Consider the following 21,887-nt stretch of genomic DNA (forward strand, 5'->3'; position numbering starts at 1 on the left):
GGAATCACTATTAATACAGTGAGGAGAAGCATGAAGGATATCTCAAGCAGTCTGAAAAAAGTATATGATGAGGATAGAAAACTGAAGGAACCCAATACTTAGAATATAAACTTAATACAGAACTGCTGTAAGAAGTCGCAGCTGAAGCTGCTGTAATGGTAGAAAGATAGACCAGAACAGCCCTGCTTTACAACACTTTTAGAACAACCATCATGGCTATTTAGGAGACTCATCTGATGATGAAGGAATTCAGTATCAGCTGTTTAGTGTAATACAAATAGTTATGCAGTTAGGAAAACAAAAATCAATCATTTTTCATGGCAAACCTCTCAGCCTTGGGAGTACATTCACTACTAGAGGTCCAACATGTCACATTTCTCTATAACGTTTGTGAGAGAACTAGCCAAGTCTTCCTTTGGCAGTGCAAAAGCAGTGCTGTCACAGATGGACTTCACACAAATGGGGTTTTGTTTTATTAATAAATGTCTTTTTCTCCCCTACTCTGAAATCCTCCACCTATATCAACTTTCTCCCTTTCTCATCATTTACAAATGTAAGAGAGAATAAAACATTGTTTGTTTGTTTTCTTTTCATGATAGGAGACTAGTTTTTCTCCGGTTTGGTGGTACTCCAAGTGAAAAGGACAGCAGATACACTCTTGGCAATTGTACAGGGTGGTTTTTTTGTTTGTTTTTCCATAAAACACTTCACTGTGCCAGCTTTCTGAGTAACCTCCGAAATAATATGCTTTTTTTGACAGATGACAGCAGAGTGGAGTTAATAAACAAATTAGACCCATATGAAAATGTGATTCATACGCAATGTCACAACTCCAAAGAATAAGGTAGCACATGACTACCAAAGAGGCCATCACTACACAGATTCACAGAATATTGAGTTGGAAGAGACCCACAAGGATCATCGAGTCCAACTCTTAATTATATATAAGTCTTCAAATGAAAATTGCTTCCCAGACTTTTGCTAAGCTTTTTCCAGCTCTTCAGCACTTACAGTTGCTGTAAAACTCCTTTAGCTACAGAAGAAACCCTCTTATAATGAAGCATAAAGGTCTAGCATGAAGCTAAGTTGAACAGAACCATCCCCTCACAGCACCTCACATACAAAGGTATTCCATGGTTCCACTGAAATCATATGGAAAAAAAAAAAAAAGAGTTTGAAAAGTTTCAGAAAACTTGTTTTCAGGCTTTTCTTTTTTGCATTAAGAAAACAAAAAAATCCAGGAAGATTGCAGCAAGCACAAAAATCTGTTATGGTAGCAACGCTGTTACTATAGAATGTACAAACCACTGTTTCCCCCAAGTCTGGCTACAGTACGAAAGGTTGGTAACACGCACTCCCCTGTGGAATAGTTACACTAAGGACAGAAGGATTTGATAGCTACCCTGGTTCAAACACCAGTGTAGCGAGGGGTTTAAGGCAGGCAGCAGAAACGCTCTCAGTCAGCTGTGTGACAGATCACTCTGCTAAAGGATTTCCATCCCTAGATCTTGCACGCGCACACCCGAAGTGAGGAGCTGCTGCTGGCACCACCAACCAGAACAAACATAAATGACAAACGATGTCACACCCAGAGCAAGCAAACTTCAAGACACCACACACTACACAGATAAAAAGTTTATAAACAAAAGCCCTTGTCGCTTCCCCCTTCTGTCTCCCGTGTCGGTGGCTTCAGGTCCAGCTCTAGGGGATGAAGGGGATTACTGCAGAAAGCCAGAGAGATTGGCAGCGTGACAGGGCTAGGAATAGGAAATCTGACAGACATGGGAGACCTGCCTCAGTGACTGACTCAGCCTCTGACCCACTTACAGAACTTGGTCAAAGTGCTTTTTGGTGCCACTGCTGCTCTCCCAGACTCTATATGACCTTATTCTGTATGATCTTATCCAATCAGGCCAATATCTTCAAGGCAGTGAGTGCCTCTTAATTTTATAGGCTAGAATAATATGTTACATAAAAAAAAAAATAAGTAAAAGGGCTGATTTGCTGACTTTACTAGGCTCTGCCATGCCAAAAATAAAATCATCTTTTCACTTAAATAATGAAGAATAACCATACAGTTAAACCTCTTAATATTATTTAAAAATATGTACAGCTGGGAGAGTGGCATGTTGCTCCCATTCACAAGTTTGCTACATCTTTACTGACGCCTACCATCTCTCCGATACATCTATTTACAGAGGCATTTCTCCCAGGGGCCAAGTTTTCCATTCATGTCCTTTCTTCCCCCTTCTCTCATGCTTTATCCCCTCCTTCTAGCAGAGCCCTTCAGTCACATTAGGCACATTTATGGTGTGACATGGGGAACTGATCCAAGCCTCCAGCAAGCAAAAAAATAAGCTGAATTAAACGAAAAAATTTATTTTTAACCTGGATGGGTTCCCAGACTGAGCTTGTTCCCCACCACAACAGGTGTATCAACACACCTGGGGAAGAAACTGAGCAAACCGAGCTTCAACTCTTGTTGACATAACTACTGCTGACAAAGTCAAATATATACATTAGTAGGATAAGAACATTTTTAAAATCTTAATATTGGACTGGGGGTTCTTACACTGGGGGAATCTTTAAACATCATAAAATGGACTTAATACATATTCCTTATGTTGTTCACAGTTTCCTTTGCCAGTTTGGCTAATTATACGATATTTAAGTTTAAACATATGTTGCCTCCCTTGCAGTGAATCCTCTCCTCCTACATGATACAGCAGTGAAGTCATCTTGCTGACTTCAAGTTGAATCCTGCACCCTCTCTTCAAGTAGGTGGGCATTTTTAGCTTATCTGGAAAGCAGTCCAGCCCTGGGAGCACAGCGATTCTTGTTGCGATAAGCTACCAAGAGCTTGACCACGACAAATATCCTGAAATACATCTTCCTGATGCTCTGTGTAGAAGAACCAGCATAGCTTCCAGCATCCTGAACATATGGCTCTTAAAACATGTAAGAGATGCTCAGGATGCATCTGCACTGGAGTGAAAGGTGAACCACCAGACCAGAGATTCTTAATCTCCTTCCTTCCATACCGTCACCAGCTGACTTTAAGACTTTGTTGGTTTTTTTTCTTAACACCAAGACACATAAGATATAAGGAGGTTCCAAATGTAAGGAAGTGACAAAAGACTAAGCAAAAAAATGTATATAGAAGGGTAAAAAAACCTTGCAGCCCTTTACAAACTTTCATGTGCTGCAGACAGGAAAAAAATCTCTTTCAGTTAGTGTGTTCCACATTATAACAGCCTTTAGTAAGCAGAGAAGCAGAGTACACCACAATAGCTGTGTTTCATTAGCTTAGCACAGCAGACTATAGGATTTAAAGGGAATAGACAGCAGCTGAAAATAATTGCATTAAATTAACATTAACCCACAAACCCAGAAGAGGCATATAATATTCAGGACTGCTACAGAAGCAGTAACCCAGAATTAATGTCTGTAAAAGACGAACAATCCTGCCTCTAACTGGGATTCAAAATCCTAAAGGAAGAAAGTTCACCTCAAATAGTGTTCCCTGAGGTGGGGGGAAGGAAAGAAAGGAAAGCATGGCCTATTTAAAAATATCAGTAGGTAGGAACACAAACTGTAAAATGATGTGATTCCCAAAAGACTGACATTTTTTATGGTTAATACACACATTCCCACATATTCCTTCTCAAAAAGGCTTTGAAAATAAATCTTATTTTAAGATCTGTTAATGAGATGGACATGTGAGAATTTAAACACTTAAGGCAGAGAAGACAAAATCTCAGACTAAAGCAAGAAAGGCAGTGGGATTGGAGTGGACTAAAACACAGCCAAGAGTGACAGCTATATTTCACTTGGTGGCTGTACATTGCGAGAGTCCATATCTTGATACTACAAGGACTTAGAGTAGAAAAGTATCACCAAAAAAAGGTCCTTAATTAATCAAAATTGTTAGAATGGGGAGACACATACTCAAGGAAGCATGCTGTGCTCAAACCAAAGAGGATATTTATGCTAAACATGGAGGGGAAGTAATTATTAAAAAAATTGAGAGATACTGACTTACAGCACCTACTCATTTCAGCTATGGGCAGGTACTAGAAGACAGTCATGGCGCTATTGGCCAGGAGGAAAAAGGACCCCTAGGTTCTTTCTCCCAGCACCAGCTAGAAAAGTCAGCCTGGTCAGGCCCTTGGCTAGCTGCAGGTCAAAAAGAAGAGCTAAGCCACCAACTAAGGCCTGAGGAAAATTATAGCAGAAGCTATTACCAGACCAACTCTAAAACCTCATCTGGTGCCTTGATAGCCCCCGACCATCTGAATTTACATGGCTCCTCCAACTGGAGATAAATTCTACCTCACGAGCAAGCCAGCATTTGGAAACAATTAACATCCTATTTTCATTAACCATCATGTTCTTCCCTTCTGCATCCTTGCAAAATTTAAAATTTTTAAAAAAGACAAAAGCCAACTGTTACAGTAAAGTCCAGTTGCAGTACAACTTAGCAACATGAGTTTGTGCTTTAGGATGTTTTAAAGCTCCAAACAACTGCCTATCAAGCACAAAATTAATTTGTAATCCATCCTTATTGGGCAGCGAAAATTTCTTTTTAGTTGAGCTCTTCATTACAGCAGGATTTTGTAACTGTTCCTCTGTATTTATCTACCATCTGCACAGCACTCTCCCATATGGACACACAGTACCTTTTTTTTTGGTTTAGTTAGGTCTCCTTCATTAGCAATACTCTTTCATGAGCAGAACAGGACTGCCTAAAAGTGCCTAAAATATAGTGCTTCATTGTAATTTTGAAGTTTTTAATGTTAAAAGTGAGTGCTTACCAGTATTTTTATTTAATCACTTTGATAAAATTACTAGAGCAGCCTGAATCTCCCTTATCTAGATGTTTCTACTACTACTCTCTCAACGAGGCATCGTGTAAAGTCACACCCTGCAAGTTTCAGAGTAGAATTCAGGTAAGCTAAGAGATGGCAATCTAATTTTTGTACAAGTTTTGGCTTTCAGGACTTGCATTTCATTTATCCTTAAAAAAGCAAAAGAATATTTTCTCATACATTTGTCTAAGCAAAGAGAACAAAGACAGCAAGAGCAGCAGGGTTAAAGCAAACCTATCTGAATTTCTGGTGCAGGTTTCTATATGTTTAACAAGGTTCACCCCAGAACCTTTCCCTTAGAGTCCCCTAAGAATTTCTCCAAGTTCCCTTAGAAGTTCTCTAAGCTCTGCCCAGTTTCCTACTTTCAAAAACCTGTCTGAACTTTTCATCTTTGGGACCTCTATTGCTCTATGAACTTGGCTTGAATCAGCTGACAATTTAAAAGTAGAGTAAAAAAGAGACACAGATCCTGTACATAGAAGCAACAAAATCTTTTGCTGTTTCTTGGGGTACCAAGCTGAAACTTCAGAGGGTGTAAGAAATGACCCAAGTCTTTCAAGCAGCAGATCAGCTTGCTCTCCATACCTACTACAACATCTTGCCAGCAGAAATCAATCCTGAAGGTTTGGCTTAACATGCTGGAAACACCAGTTATACCCATATATATATATATGTGTGATTTCATCTAATATTTCCATTTCATTGCACAAGCCCTAGCAAAACAGAGCATTTTTGATCAATCTTATCATCAAATAACTTTTCAAATAAATAACTGAAGTTAAAAAACTCCATAGCTGTTGCTATTCTTTCTTACACTTCCATCAGTTATTTGCATAGTCATTCCCACTCTGGTTTAATCATTCCTTTCATGATTGTCTAAGTCTACACTGAAAATGAGAACAGTAAATCAAACTAAGCACTTGGCAGGCATGTACTGGTGAGATCACAGCAAGATCCTGGAATAGCACAGGCACTCTCATATGGAAAAGGCTTGTGGAGTTCCCATGCAGTTCAAGTAACTTTCATCTGAGTCAATGAGCAATACTGAGACGGACACAGCCCTCTGTGGAAACCAGCTGTTAACTGGGTGAACACCCAGGGAGGTGGTAGAACTGGCATCCAAAGCTTCACAACTAATGTGCCACATAATGTGATCTAGCCATATTACTGTGTTAATAAAACCAGCACAGATCAGAGCTTTTTAATCTAATCACACGCTGAAGCTCAGAGGTAAAAAGTCGGAAGCAAGAATACAAAGCCCCCATTAAAAGGTAAGCCTGAATACACAGAGAGGGTTTCATTTCTCTGACTTTCATTTCTCTGGTTAAATAAAATACAATGTTTCATGAGGTAGAAAAATGAGGTATTGTTTAGAAAAGGTGTACTTGGCCCAAGGAGAATCACAAAATAATTACTTAAAATGTGTTTGTGATTCATCATGGTTCAGCAACTTCTCATGAATGCTAATGTGTTTCAGAGAGAGATAGAAAGGCTTGTGCAGGTGTGACAGAAACAATTAGTCAGTTATTAGTAAGTGCTGGCTCCACTGGCAGCCACACTGCTGGAGCTCTGCATTACCTGTAGGCCTGCCAGTAACTCTCCACATGCTGCTGATATTTAGAACAACCAAGCAGGCAGGACAACAAATGATATCTGCAAACACTCATTTCTTTCCCTTAATTTTGCCTGCCTCCATCATAAAATTTGCAGTTAAAGTGCTACATGCTCAAGACAATGTGGCTCCTCTTCAGGAGTAAGTGTAAGGAAAGAATCTTAGTTTATCCACAAGCCCATAAACTAATCTATGCACTAACTCACCTGCATTTCCTCTCCAGGACCTTCTAAAAAGGTGCTTATTTCAGAAGTAGCATACCTGTATGGCGCAGAACAGACAGCTGTGTTTAAATTTAAACTTCACCTTGCTTTAGTGTAACTACTCCCTCCGCCAGTAGCTTTACAGCAAGCAATAAAGCTTTATTCTCTTTTAGCACTCTGGAGATCTGCTCATTTCCATGGGCCTTGCAACAACATTTAGAGAAAATTTTCAAATGCGTTGCCTATTACACCAATATCTGGCATCCTTTCCTAAAGCAGAAGTCAGAACAGCATGGAGGACTGTTTCATTTCATTTTCTTTCAGCTTTTAAGCAAATACACTAAGATGCCTTTATTACAAATGATGTTCAACGCTTAAAAGGCCACCTTCCAACAGATACTTAGGAAACAAACCCCAATATTTTCTGAGAGCAACAGTATAATCCAAGCAATCATGCTCCAGCAGCAAGCCAGAGATGTGTTTACAGCAGCAAAGAGCAGCCTGGCTTTGACTGTGCCTCACTACACACCAGAGACACCCAACTGCTCCAGCATAATGCTCATCCTCACTACGAGACAGACATCACAATTTTTGTAGCATAGGGAATCTCTGAAATGAATAGCAAATAATTCACTCGTGGCTGAATTTATTAGCTATACAAAATTCTCAGGGTCAAAGGCCAGTGAAATGAGATGAAAACCATTAACCCAGCAGACTTCAGACTCTTTTGATAAAGAACACAGCCATATGCCTGTGTCCTTTATCCAACCACAGTTCCAATTAAATTTGCAAGAACTCAGTTTTCATCTGGTTTAGTGGCTAATTTCTTAATATTCACTACCACTAAAATAATATGCATAGACCCTGCTGTGCTGTTATACTGCACACGTGCATGTGTGCGCATGGATGTAAAAGCCAAATATTTTGATTAAAAGAATGTTTCCTGAGTGCAGATTATAATCTCTTGTTGTATAAAGAGCAAAAATCTTCATAGGAAGGCTTTCCAAGCTGTTCAGAAAGTAGCAGTGGTCAGAAGCATAGCTGCAGCTGCACAAGATGGGTGCTTCCCACCCAGCTGATCTGACCTGTGCATTTATTTTCTCCATGAGTATTCATACCTGTGCTGGAAAAAAAAAAAAAAAAAAAAAAAAAAAAAAAAAAAAAAAAAAAAAAAAAGACCCATATCTGTCATGGTTTCTGCTGAATTAACAGGAGCAAAAGTTAAGCTACTATTTAATTGTAATTTAATAAGAATCTTTCCTGTCTTCACGCCCACCCACCCACCTCAAAGGACCCAGAATAATCTTGGATTGGCCTTAAAAGCTCAAGAGCTTCCTTACTCCCACTGCATCCTTATGGTAGACATAAAGCTGTCTGCTGAGGGCTCAAACAGACTCTGCAACAGCAGACAGGAAGGATGGAGAGAGAAGAAATAAAAAGAAGAGTGAGAAAGCCCAGTGACCATTCTGAAGCAGCAGCCAGTTTGCATGCCTCCTCACCTGCAGGACCATTCAAGGCATGACTCTCCCCAGAGGATGCAAAAGTTGTTTGCAAATTTGTTACAGTCCTGCCCTGCCACCAGCTAGTGATCCTGCATCCAGCTGGGCAACATATTAAAAAAAAAATGAGCATGTGTTAGAGCTGTGGAGGACTGAGGAATATTTACCTAATGAATGTGCCATTGTGTTCCATTCTCCTACTCTTCAGCCAGTTATAAGTTATACAACGGCTCAACATATTCAACCTCAAGACTAAGCTTGTGTGACTTTGTGTGGGGGAACCCCCCCAAAATTATATATCACAGATTTAAATTACTAAACTGAAGCACTGGAGATCACAAATTCCTTCTTTCAGGCTTATCTTGCAAAAAAGACAGGACCTAAATAAACTTGATGATACCTTCCCCTCCCCTTTTGGGGCCTGCTAATGCTTTCCCCTTCCACTTGTTTTATTTATTTTTTCTCCCCCTTCATTCAACCTTATTCTACCATCATGAAAAGCTTCAAGGAACATGAATATTTTTTCTGCCATTTCTTAGCAATGCCAAGTTCTGCCATTCTTGGTATATTCTCCCCCCTCCAGCAGCCCTTCTGAAACTATAATCCATTCTTTCAAGAGCTGCATTTTCTGTTGATAGTGCCAGAGGCCAGGAAGGCTCCTGGCAGCACAGTTCCAACAAAGTCTGAAACTGAACAATCTTTCTTTTCTTTTTTTTCCTTTTTCTTTTTTTTTCTTTTTTTTGTTGTTGGTTTTTTTTTTTTGTTTGTTTTTTTGGTTTTTTTGGGTTTTTTTTTTGTTAAGAGGAGATAAGGAAGTCCAAGACATGGTTTTTAAAATGAGAATAATAATAAAATAAAAAAATGCCTCTGGCACTGGCAGCTTTTAAATATAAACACATAAATTTCCCTTCCAAAGGGGCAGGTAACGTACAACACTTTTCATCAGCAATGAATACCTGCTCCTCCTACTTACATAAAATACTCTGCAGAACAGAAGTGAAACACATTACATTGGGGATTCACATACCCACAGATGTAAATAACGTTCTAGTATTTGTAACCCATTTCTGCAGAAGCAAATGGTGAGGCAAAATGCTGCAAATTTCTGTTGGTTCTTCCTAATGCAGTCTTCCTCTTCTTCTAACAATTGTGTAAGGTAAGCCATTGACAACTGCAGAATGACACTATTTTTTGTCAGACAAACTTTAAAATAACTACCACAGAAAGACACATTATTTTATGCCAATGTCTCAGCAACCCAATCATCTTTTTGCCTGCAAGGATAACAACAGGGAAACTGCTGCTCCTAGGACAAAGTTGCTCTAAAAACACAAAATGAGAGAAGCTCCTTCTCTTCCTAAATACTTCCTCTGCTTTTGTAGCATACCAGTGGGAAAGAAGCAGGTAACTTCTTCCCTTGAGGTACCCAGATTGTTCTGCCAATAGCAAAAGCCTTTGCAATTATCACATGTATTACACTCAGCTTTCACGGTTTTCCTGAGTTCCTCAGTGGGACCAGAAGTACCTGAAGACCAGTTTTAGACCTTAGAAAGGAAAAAGTAACTCTTTTTTAAGTCTGCATCAATTTCTCACACAATTCAAGGAAAATGCCTTCCTCTCTTTGACATCATTTTTTTCATTCAAGATTTTAAGTGCTGGCTGTGACTCTGTGGACTAATTCTCTGCACAAAGATGTTACACACTGCTCACCACTGAAGAAGGAACATTTACAGCTGTGTGTAACTGAGATAATTCTTTCTTCTAAAGACCAAATTCTAGAGGTTTAGCACCACTGTATGGAGTGACTTTATTTTAGCAAGAGAAACTGAGTTATGCCAGCTGGTCAAAAGTATTTGGTTAATATTTTTAGTGGAAGTATTATGGCAAGTTATTACCAGCTTTTATTGTACAAGACCAAGATAAAGCCTGCACAGCTTTCTCCATTAAGATAGCAAAAACTACAGATAAAGTTTTTCTTTTGAAATAAACAAAGCAAACAAACAAACCCCAAACCAAACACACATAAAAACTCCAAACATTCGGAGTTATTTTTCAGGTTCTATGTGTAGATATCCCAGCATGAAATCAGTATGAGCACAAAACAGAAAATTATTGTGAATGCCAAAGATTAGTATTTTTCCACTGAATCATATTGCTACTCCATGGTCTTTTATCTATGGACAACCTTTATTACAAAACAATCTGCTCTAATTCAGAGAGAAAAGAGAGATGGTCCTTCACTCATGAAATCTAGGTATTTCCAGAGAGTCTTTACGTACACTCCATTAAGAGCTCATGTCAGTTGACCAGTAATATTTTAAAACCACCTGTGTTCATTTCCATTGAAAAAGTGTCTTTTAAAATGTTTCTTTTTCTTTGACTTCATGTTCACTAGGCTTTGTGCTATCATCAGAGTAAAAAATGAAAGCAATAGCAGACTTCTCAAACTGAACTTAACACTTCTTAAACACTTTTTTTGCCTTTAGCATATATCAAGAGAGTTTGTGAATTTCTACCTACAGTTGATATGTAGGTTTATTCAATACAAATACTGGACAGTCAAACCAAACTGGAGCTGCCCTGAGCTTTTCACAGTGTCTGGTGGGAATTCCACTGTATAGTTCAATAGACAGAGCAGTTCAGTTCTGTGTGTATCTGAAAAAAATTGATTGCAGATCTTTTGTGCTTTGTTTGGCTAAATCATCTCACCAAAGCACTACAATTGCAGCAGGAATTTCATATTACAATCTGGCACATACTGTCCATGCTGTTCCTAGGGAAGGCAATTCCCAGCTTTTATTCAGAAAATAGCTTGCAAATGTATTTCTGTGTCTACATTCGGCCTACTGCTTACCCTTGTATTTTTAAATCAATGTTGTAAAGATGCTCAAAACAACCTGCAAGTTTCCCAACCACTTCAGGTGATCTTTATCAATACAGAACACAACCTTGCCTTGCTCCCATTTGCAACTTCTCCCACAAAACAAGTCAAGATCAAGTGACCACACTGACCAGACTTATCTTCCTCATTCAGTAAATTAAGAGATCTTGCTGCAGCTCTCACAAGCTAGCATTTTACTGATTAACTCCTTTTTCCAGTGGTACTACTTTTAAGAAAACAATAGGTCCTGGAGTTCAGACTAGATGATCTTTAAAGTTCCCTTCTAACTCAAGCTGTTCTGTGACCCAGATTAATTTCTAACAAAGATTTTTTTTCTCTCCAAGGTTTCTCTAAGTCATGCTTCTTGTCCCATGTAGTGTGCATATGAATGGACAGCACACATGGACCACCATACTGAAAGCCCTCAACCCTCTTTCCCCTTGGCTACTACTGATAATGCAGCTAATTACGTGCATAGCTGTAATTACACATCCATAACTAACACTTGTCTATCTTGACATGGAGGAGGCTGCTGGAAACAGACTGGGATGAAGAAGCTAGAAGATGCAGAAAACATTTTATGAGCCCTGTCAACTGGTTTTACACACTTCTTAGCAGGATCTACACTGTGTGGCACACCTGAATTCCCCTCTCCATCCTTCCTGTTGGAACACTGCTAGCATTGAAACATTGGAGGACAGCCATCCTGAGGATGCACTCACTCAGGCCACCAGTCTTCAAATGATGCAAAGACCAAAACTACATTCTTCCAGTGTCAAACCAGGGATTTACAGCATCTCTTCCATCACTTTAGAACTACACAGCTGCACAATGTCATTCCACTGAAGTACATATCTCGTAAACAACCTGTGCCAGAAAACACTGGTCCTTCCCAGGTTTGTCTGAATTCAAAAGCAAGACAGCGGTATGAAAACTGTGCTGACTCAGGCTTACCATTTCCAAATTAAATTAAAGCTACTGGTTCTCCTAAATGACTCCAAATTGCTAGCCGGAGAGGCTACCTCTCTGTTCAATCCACATCCAGAGCTGGGGCTTCTTTGTTACAGATGAGACAGCTACCCACAGGACATTCTCTAAAGGGGGCCCTCAATTCTGAATTTCAATAGATCAAGAGAAAAAAGCCTCAAGACAGGAAAGCAAGGCTTATCCCCTTAGCCAAGCTTATGAAGACCAATGAACACAGCAAAAACAATTAGTTGGACACAAAGGACCTATGGGTTGACTTAAGTTTGATTTTCTAGTCTAGTTTGGTGGCTCTCTATGTACTGGCTTAGAAGAGGGAAGTCCAACTGCTTTTTCCTTTATGCCATCATTCCTTTAATTAGAAAACGTAGCCTATAGGCCAGTACAGTTGGGTTTTTCAACCTTCATATATTAATTATACAGAATTAATTCAAAGCTTAAAACCTCTCCATCTCTAGAGTGAAATTAATAATTTTACAAAATTTAAGCAATTTGGAGCATAGACAAAAAAAAATCTTAAAACTTACTGGCTTAATTTCAATCCACATACCACTGAATCGTGGACAGCTTGATCTTTCTGGCCTATGAGCTGGGAGACCAATTTAAAATCCCAGTGTAAACAGCCTAAGACCATTTTATTTATGTATTTGTTTCAAAACAGAACTCAAATTCCAACTTGGATTTAAAATTATGCAGATTATTTTTTTCCCTTCTCTCTCAGAAGACATTTCTCCTTTATCATAATGTGTCATTTGATTTACTTACAGCTGCAGGGGATGAAGTCTTTGCAACCTCTACTTTCCCAACACAGCATGACACGACCAACTCTTGTTACCACAACACACACCCAGACACTCTTCCAACAAGCTAAATTCCTAAGGTAGCTGAAGGAAAAAATTGGCTATTTTTAGCAGGTCAAGAAATAGAAGGCCACACTATTGGATATTAAAAAAGTTTATGAAAGATGCTGTACATGGTTACATCTTAAGGCTAATCCAAGAAATACAGACTGAAATCACCATTTCATACAGAGGGCAGAACAGATGCCCAAGTTTCCACAGTTTGTCCAAATATGTCAGAGAAAAAAGCCAGGACAGAGAAAGGCTCAGAGCAACACAAGGCAGTAAGATGATCTTCCTCTTTCAAAATTGTTTTCCATGTTTGCACTTATACAAAAGTTTCAATTTTTAGCTCCAAAGTATGAAAATCAGTCTTTTTTTTAAAAAAAAAAAAAAAGACCACATGAACTGGCCTACTTCTAACATTAGTTACAATTAAAAAAATTTAAAAAAAAAAAAAAAACCAACACTTTTTTTTCAAGGTCTGAATGATTTTTTTTAATGCTCTTTCTCTCATTTTCTGGAGCTGGCACTAGCTGTCAAACCTTTATGTGCCACAAATACGGTTAAAATTGTATTAAGTGGTCCAAAATGAAAAGGACATTGTCATTTTGTTTTGGTTGACTAGCTCCTTTTTCTTCCCCTTTCTCCCTTTTCCTGAGTAGCTGCAACCACCACACCAAATGTTCTTTTGGTCTCCAGTGGAACTTCTGACTTGTCCTTCAGATTTTCTACCCATTTTTTTTTTTTTTTTTTTAAGAAAAAGAAGATTAAGCGCAAAAAGAGAAGTTATGCATGCCTATAGAAGAGATTTTAGACCGACATAAAATCAGACCCCACATCTAGGCCTGAATTTTGCAAGTTTGGTGAGCAGAAGAGATTTCAGCGCATGTGTGAAGAGGGACAGTGGGAGGTGGGGTGAAAAGGTTGATAGGAGGAATGTACTTGAACCACAGGGGGTAGAGTTTCAACAGATGAGTCTGCTGGTGCTTGAAGGGAGGAGAAAAAAAAAAGAAAACTTGGGAGGGGGAGAAAAAAAAAAAAAAAAAAGATGAAGAGACAAACACCAATACTCCAACATTTTAACAGCCTAGTGACCAAAGGGTATACCAGATATCTTTCCAGAATCCAAATACAAGTACTTATGCTTAGGATTTTTTTTTTCACTTGGTTTGGCTCAGTGTTACTAAAAACGTTTGTCAAAAAGTCCATGTGCTGAGCCAACATTTATTAGGTTTCAATTTCCAGCTGAAGCCACAACTGTTGCTATGAAAATTAATGTGGCAATTGTACCAGAAAGCAAAGCAATGGAAAAGACTGCACTGCTATGTAACAAGTACATTCACTGGCACCACAAGTAAAAATTGTATTATATCAACCTGTGTCATAGAAATTTTTCTCTTCTTCTTATTAGAGAAAAAAATGCGCAAATCAAATTTATTGTTTGGCCAGAGGGTATATGAATAGTTATAAATTCTTCATCATCCAACCTTAGTAGATTACTGCCTGTCCTAAAATATGAAGCAGCAATTTAAAGAATCACCCCTGCTACGTTCACATCAACAAGATTCAATGAAGAATACTGCAAATTGCCAGCCTAGGCAGGTAGAAAGCCTGAACTGCTCATATGAGGTATCTTTGCCAAAACCCAAGTATCCCTCAGACTTCTGCTGGACTATATGATAAATGTAGGTTGGCTGAAGAGAATGAAAAATAGACAAGCAATAGTTTCGCTTCAGCCACAAATTCAAGCAGCAGAACGCATGCACGTACTGAGAATATATGAATAGTTAATTAAAACAAATTGTATCTATGGAAGAAAGTGTTAAAACAACCACATTTTGTAGGATTTTATTGACATATTGGTTTTGCTAAACTCTTTCCATTGCTCCAGAACATAGGAAAAATTGTTTCAACTACGTTTAAAAAATAAAAACCACTCTTCTATTTCCCCAACAGTTATGTAACTCCTATTACTATGTAAAAGACCAAGTCATCAGAAGGATATGTGTTTCAAGTCCACAAACAAATGCACAAAGTACTTACAGCATGCACATGGTCACAGGAAAGGAAAGCTACGTACTGAATTTTCTGGAAGTTTCCAACAGACTACATCAGGAGACCTGACTCTTCCCATTTTTACTAGGAGTCTGACAATGAGCTAGACATAAACCACCTCCGAACAGCACCAGTCATCTAATCCCAGACAACACACAAAAAAATCTCAGCTGAAAGAGGTAGGTTGAAGTGCTGACAGCATTATTTGAGCCTGTTGTCAAACCCTGCATATCCCTCCCTTTGTATAACTTCAAAATGTTGGATGTATTTGATATGGGTTGTCAGGTTCATACATTTTCATTAAGGAAAAAAAAGGTCCACACAGAGCATTCTGTCCAGGTTCATGCACACTCTCTGATTTCCAAAAAATCTCTGGCAAATTAGATAACCTTCAAGCAAGCTTCCTCTGCTGTATTAAAGAATGGGAGTTTAATGCCAACACACCTCCAGAATCTGAAGTTCCCTTAGAAGCAGTGACCCATCCTCCCTTGCAGTTGAAGCAAGCTCAAAAAGAAAAAGAGCCAGGTTATTATGTGTGCATCCATGTAGCTGATGAAGAAATTACCCCGTCCCTGATGACACAGTACTTCAGAGACAGATTTATATTTCATATGCCAACCATAAATTAGGAATGTACAATAAACCCTTTGAGCTAGAGATGAGAAAAACATGGGAGATGATACACACTTCAGGCCACAGCTTTTCTTGGAAATCTTAAATAGAATTATTTATGTGAATAATAACCTAAGGATTCCCAGGATACACAATTTAAGGACTGGGCAAAGACCTTGAAATCATGAGAGCTGGGATAGATAAATACCAAAGAATGAGGCACCAAAGTACAAGTGGTAAAAACGAAGGAAGAAGTTATGAGGAGAGTTTAACTCAAAGGAATTAAAATGCAAAGAACAGCAGAAGCAAAAGAGAAAATGCACACAGGATAGAGATATAGTTTTGTAATAAACCTGTTTGGGAATAGTTTATTATTTTCCATGCTATCACACCTCCCCCCCTCCCGCATCCCCAGCCTCTTTACTGAAGATGATGTTTCACAAACATTTTAAATCAATTTCATTCCATCTGAAAGGGGAAATTTTCCCCTAAGCATTGACTCGTAGCTCCCACTCCCTCCCTGCTGCTAGTGCTAGTTTCTGTGGAGTTTTTTTGCAGTGCTACTTGACTGCAAATGAAACACAGCAGAAACAGTAGTAAGAAGACTTACATCCTCAAAGGTGGTAAGAATAGGTCCTTTATCATATTTGCATTACATCTCCAGGTAGGATACATGGCTTTCTAAAAAGCTCCATAGCCTACTCCCTAGAAATGCACCAAAATGAGCTCATTTGTACATAAACTAAAACACTTTTCTGAAGGGGATCCTTACCAGCAATACCTACAAGTCTTCATCATAGTGTGATTTAGTGCTGAACAAAAAAAAAAACACCTTTCCCACTAACTTCTTGCAATTAATTTTCCTCTCCTACCAGCCATTGACAACAAGCCTACTGTAGACAAATCAAATACTCACACTGGAAACCTGCCATTAGGAAAAATAAATCAATGCACTTTCAAGGGTTTGCAAACAAGCACCACGTGAATCCTTGTTCACCTTGCTCTTGAGTGCAGGCATGTGCTTTACAAAGCCATCTGCTCAGCAGCTTGAGAAATCAGTCCCTTACTTACTGATGGGCACCACACATGCAGCACCAGCCACTAAGTGTCTGCCCAGAACACAGAAGTTTTTCCTTGGTCAGATTTGAAATGGAGAGAAGAGGAAGCATGCTAGCTATCCCCTGGAGCATAGACTTCTCATTAATATTCCTCTTCCACGTTAACAGTGATCAGAAAACAGAGGAAGCTAGCAGGAAGGTTATGACATTATCTTCAATCTCTCTTTTGTGTCTCACACTTGCAATAATGAAAGATCACACCACAAAACCAAATTCTTGCAAACAGCTTGATGCAAAAATGCTGAGTGAAGGACAGATCTGCAAGTCTGTGGCTCTTCTTCCATTAATCTTTCTAAAACCATATGCATGCAGTTATTTACGTGTCACATATATAATATCACCTCTTAGATCAGTACTATCAAATGCTTGCCAACATTCTGACTTCTGCCAATTGCTTTTAGTTTCTCTTTCCTTTTCCAGTGTTATATTGGAAGAGAGAGGAGAAAAAAAAAAGGGAAAAAAATGGGTGACTGACTTGAGTAGAAGAAAAATTATTCTAAATCCTTTAAACAGTTGCTCTGTTAAATTGACACAAGTTTAACAACGTGTACTTGGCACATTCCTCTTGCCACGAATACAAGAAACTTTTTTTTTAAAAAAAACCTCACTCAAAGCAGGAAAATCTTTTAAAGATACAGCACATACCTTGCTGAACAGTAGTCTTATATCAAGGGTTCAAACAACAACAAAAATAACTGTAACTGTAAAGGCTTTTTCATTTTATGATTTTTTTTAATAAAATGATGAATGAATGGGGAGTCAAATGTGGCCAACCCATTCTCACTCAATTTGTACATTCCAGACAGTACAGAGATACAGCAGAGGAGAAAGTCTACTAGACCCACGTGTAACTGTGCAGAGAAATAGACCAAAAGACACAACTACACTTTTGCTTGATTCAAGGGTACGTGATGTTTTCTAGCTCCCAGGGTTCCCAAAATCCTATCACTTTCTACAATGTGGAGAGTTCTTTTAATACAAGGACATGCTGTACATTCACAGCACAGCATGACAAAGAGAGCTCGTAAATTTTAAAGAGATTGTTTATTTCAAGGAAACTGACTATCAAGTGACAGCAAAACCTCGGCTCAAGAGGAAAATTGTACTTGATGGCCTCATCTAAGTCCCCAGCAAATCCTTATTTGAGAATTACAGAATTAGAAACATTGTGGCTGGCAATATATCAAAACAAACCAAACAACAACAACAACAAAGCTTGTTATTGGAACAGGAGGGTACTGCATGTTAGTATGCAGATGTGCTTCAGAGATCTGGGAAAACCTTTTCCTAGTTACACGTAAATCTATATGCATTAGCCACTCAGCCCATCACATACTGAAGCCACCTAGAATATCAAAAGAAGAAAGCAACAAGTCCTATGTGTGATCTTAGGAGCTCTGCTCCCTCTGTATCAACATGGAAAACATGAGATCATATTCCAACACCACTTTGTAGGCTGGACACTGTGTGAACACATGTCTGTGAGCCTAAACCTTAAAATCAAAGCGATTTCTACTAGGTAGAAAAAAACAAAGAGCGGAAGGAAGGGTGGAGCACCACGTTACTCTTGATCTGCAATTCACTACCTCACAGCATTGCTGTCAGGAAGTTCAATGCACACAGCAGTGTTTCAGCAACAGTTACACTTCTACCTACCATAATAAGCTTTGTTTGATGAGATCCAGGGTAAAAGGGCATTAAAAAATAACTTTGGAGGACAGCACGATATGTTGCACCCAAACGGCAAGAATACAGAAGTGCTTGCTGTTAAGAACACCAATGGTCAGGTTACATAATGACAACTGCAGAACTGCAGATACTTTTGGTTAACTAGACTGCTACAGAGTAAGCAGGTAAGAGTTTTTCCTCTCCTCTCAGCAAAATCTGCCTGAACTCTGCGCCTAGTAAGTTTTTTCCTGGCATATGGAGAATATAAGAAAAAAATATCAAAATGGTAAGTCTAGAAACCAGTTCTCTTTCCTCTACCGCCCCTCCCCATCAGCAAATTGTTCATTAGAACAAATCCTCAGGCAATGATACTCAAAGCAAAGTTGCAAACTACAGAGCAGGCAGGTGAATTGTAGCACACAGCGAGTTTCAAAGAGATTTCAGTGAGAGAGAAAAGAAAGTCAACTACCCCTATGCAACCTTTCCAGTATGAATAAATTGTGATTCAGGTTTGCCTCTAGACGAGCCAATTCACACATTCAGATCCACAGACTGCACTGACAGTATCTTTTACTAATACCTATTTCACATCATGTTCCTGTTTTAACCGCGTTAATCTTTCTTTTCTCTGACTGGTGAGTTTTAAAAGCTGCTGCAGTACTTTTAACAGCTTTATGACGTGTGTTAATGGATATTTTGCTAACAGTACACAAGAGGGACTTTTACCGCAAGCTGTCACTGCTGCTGTTCCTCCTCTTTATCTAGTTACCGGTCATCAGATTAGATCCCTAGCACCTACTCACACAGAAAAAAGTGGGATTCGGGGAAAGAAAACCTTCAAAGAAAGCAGCAAACTTGCAGTTGAAACTGGAAGAACTTTATGTAAATTTCAATGTATTTTCTTTCCTCTGCAATATTCTGCCTAAGCCACTCAATCAAGCAGGAATGACATGGAAAGAATGGAACTAATGCGAACAATGAATGATCCATAAATGTCTACAAGATTATGTAACTGAAGATGAGATGGCATGCATGTGTGTGTGCATTTGGGGGAAAGGAGGAGAAACAGACAAGGAGAAAGAGTAGGAAACATCATTCCCAGTCACAGATACAGAACTCAGCACAGTTGTTACTCGGTTTCCCTCTCTCCCCAAAAGACAAATGTTTTAACCAAGGGCAATCAGTCAGCTGAGGGATAAAAGCAAAAGAAAAGCCATTTGCTAATGAATACACTTCAAAACATCCCTTGCTGAAATTGCACCATAACTGCAGTATCATGAAACGGAGCTCATAGACAACCATGTTTATACTAAAGCAATTAACGCACGGTACATTTCCTGCACTGTTATTATCATTGGCATTCTCTCTGTGTTTGTTACACATTTTGAGCCTTGGCAGGTTAAGAGATATTCTTATAAAGTTAACAACGAAACGTTGCTGATTTGAAATGTACTCACTGTTATTTTTCAGGAACTCCTATATTTACTTTACACCATTCTCGGGGGAGAGCTGAACAGTTGTATTAGTTCTGCAAGGAAAAGATATTCAAAATAAACTTTGCAAAGGCTTTGAGCCAAAAAACTTCACAAACGTAACTTTTTAGACCCAGTACCCACTTGCTTTACAAGGCTGCACACTGTGGCTTTGCATAATCACCACCCACATTTCAGAACAATCACTTCATCTGAAATTCATCAGCGGTTTGATCACTTGTGTGAGCATAAACTTAGGAAAAGGAGCACACGCACTCCCTCCCACCCCCTAAGAAGCTCTCGGATGCCGGGTCGAGGGGGAGGCATGCCCTCGGAGGCGGCGGCTGGGTACCAACGCCGAGCTCGGAGCTGGTTGCCTGCGGGGATGCACTTGCTTCAAAGTTGAGGCTTCTCCTCCCGAGCGGCGCCCGCGGCGGTGCGGACACTTGCTGCGGCCGCAGTCTCCGCCCGGGCCCGACCCCTCGCATTAACCCCCGCGGGTCCGGCCGCGGCCGCTGCCCCGCCGGCCGCCCCCCGCCCCCGCTCAGCGCCGCGCCGGTCCCTCCGTGCCGGCCGAGGCCCCGCACCACTCACCCCCCGCGCCCGGAGGTGTGCGGCTCCCGTCCGCGCCCCTCGTCAGCGGCCTCCGGCCACCGGGAGCAGCTGGTGGCGGGCAGGGCTGCCCGGGGCACGGGAGGGGGCTGAGGCGGGGACGGAGCGGGAGGAGGCGGTGGCGGAGGAGGAGGAGGCGCCGGCGAAGTCGCGGCGGGGAGAACCGGGCGGCTGTGGCAGCAGCGGCCGGGGGCCGGCGGAGAGGGCAGGGCGGCGGGAGGAGCCGCTGTGCGAGGCGAGGCGGGTCGGGCCGGGCCGGGCCGCCCCCCCGCCGGCAGCCGCCGTCCGAGGCCCCGCCGCACTGACAAGCACAGCGCTGCGCTTCCTCTTTCTCGCAGCGACGGCGGCCGCCCCCCGCCCCGCACCTCCCGCCGCGGGGAGCGGCTGCGGCGCTCGCCCGGGCAGGTGCGGGGCTCGCCGGCCGCCTGCCCCGTCCCGTTCCTCCTCCCCGGCTGCCCTCCGTGCCTCTCCGCGCTCCCCCGCACGCCGGGTCCCCGCGCCGGACCGAGGCTCTCCTACCTCCGGCGTGGGCAGCGCCCCCGGCCCGGCGCAGAGCGGGGCCGCCCCCGCCGCGGGAGCCGCGCTCCGCTCCGCTCCGCCGCCTCGGTGCGCTGCGCTGGGCTGCCCCCGGCGCTATCCCATCCCGGGGCTAACACAGGCACTCGCCGCTCTCACTTCCTCTTCCTTCCTCCTGCTGGCCGGGCCGCGATGTGCAGCCCCGGGCCGGCCGCCGCCGAGGGGTCCCGCGGCTCGGCAGCACCTGCGGGCGGGGAGCGACACCCGCTCCCGCCTCCACCCGCTGCCGCTCCGCTTCCCCCGCGCGGGGGTGCGGCTGGCGTCCCTCCTCCTGCAGCTCCTAAAGGAGGGATCTGGGACTACCTCCTTGCCTTCGGAATAGCTATTTATGTTTTGATGCCGCTTCTGTTCCCAGAGAGCCGCCGCCGCTGAGCAGCCCTGCAGCGGGCACGCTGCGGCGCACGTCTGTTCGCCCCCGAAGCGAGAGAACCTCCGGGGGAGCTCAGCCCAGCGCAGGCGGGCCGCTCCGGGCCGGGGCCCCGCCGGGAGGGGGCGGCCGCAGCCCCGCTCCGCACCCCTGCCCGGCTGGGTACCGGCTGCTGCCCAGGCCCCGGAGCTCCAGCATCCCCGCCGCCCGCTAGCTCCCGGGAGAGACCAGTGCCCAGCTCGTGGCTTTTGCTCGCTGGAAAAGTCAAATATCAGAGCTCTGATTTTGTTCTCCGTCTCCCTGGAATAAAAGTGATCGATAAGCTTTGTTTCATTTTTCTTTAATGCCTTAACCCACAGTTACTGTGTGAACTACACAGGATATGCGACCCTGCAAACCATCAAATTATATCTTCTAATATCAGATAGCGAGGGTGGTGTTTGTTTTATTTTTATTTTTTTTATTTCCCCGAAGTACTGTACATTTCACTTTGATAAGGCCTGATAGCCATGAAACCT

General features: G+C 41.6%; 1 protein-coding gene across 3 annotated transcripts in view; it reads right to left on the minus strand.

Annotated features, from left to right (window-relative positions):
- The window catches only part of ELMO1 (engulfment and cell motility 1), a 301,131-nt gene extending 280,268 nt beyond the window's left edge, over positions 1 to 20,863 (minus strand). For 2 of the 3 annotated variants that reach the window (XM_058832447.1, XM_058832448.1), the window contains exons 1-2: positions 20,409 to 20,863; positions 19,800 to 19,870 (exon numbers count right to left, since the gene is read on the minus strand). The gene's annotated coding sequence lies outside the window, so the exon portion shown is untranslated. Of the gene's footprint in view, positions 1 to 19,799; positions 19,871 to 19,958; positions 20,203 to 20,408 lie in introns of those variants that run through there. The other variant, XM_058832449.1, reaches the window with a different exon arrangement.
- Positions 20,864 to 21,887: the final 1,024 nt, after the last annotated feature.

The sequence above is a fragment of the Poecile atricapillus genome, chromosome 2, assembly GCF_030490865.1.
Source record: "Poecile atricapillus isolate bPoeAtr1 chromosome 2, bPoeAtr1.hap1, whole genome shotgun sequence".
In the NCBI taxonomy this organism is placed as follows: domain Eukaryota; kingdom Metazoa; phylum Chordata; class Aves; order Passeriformes; family Paridae; genus Poecile; species Poecile atricapillus.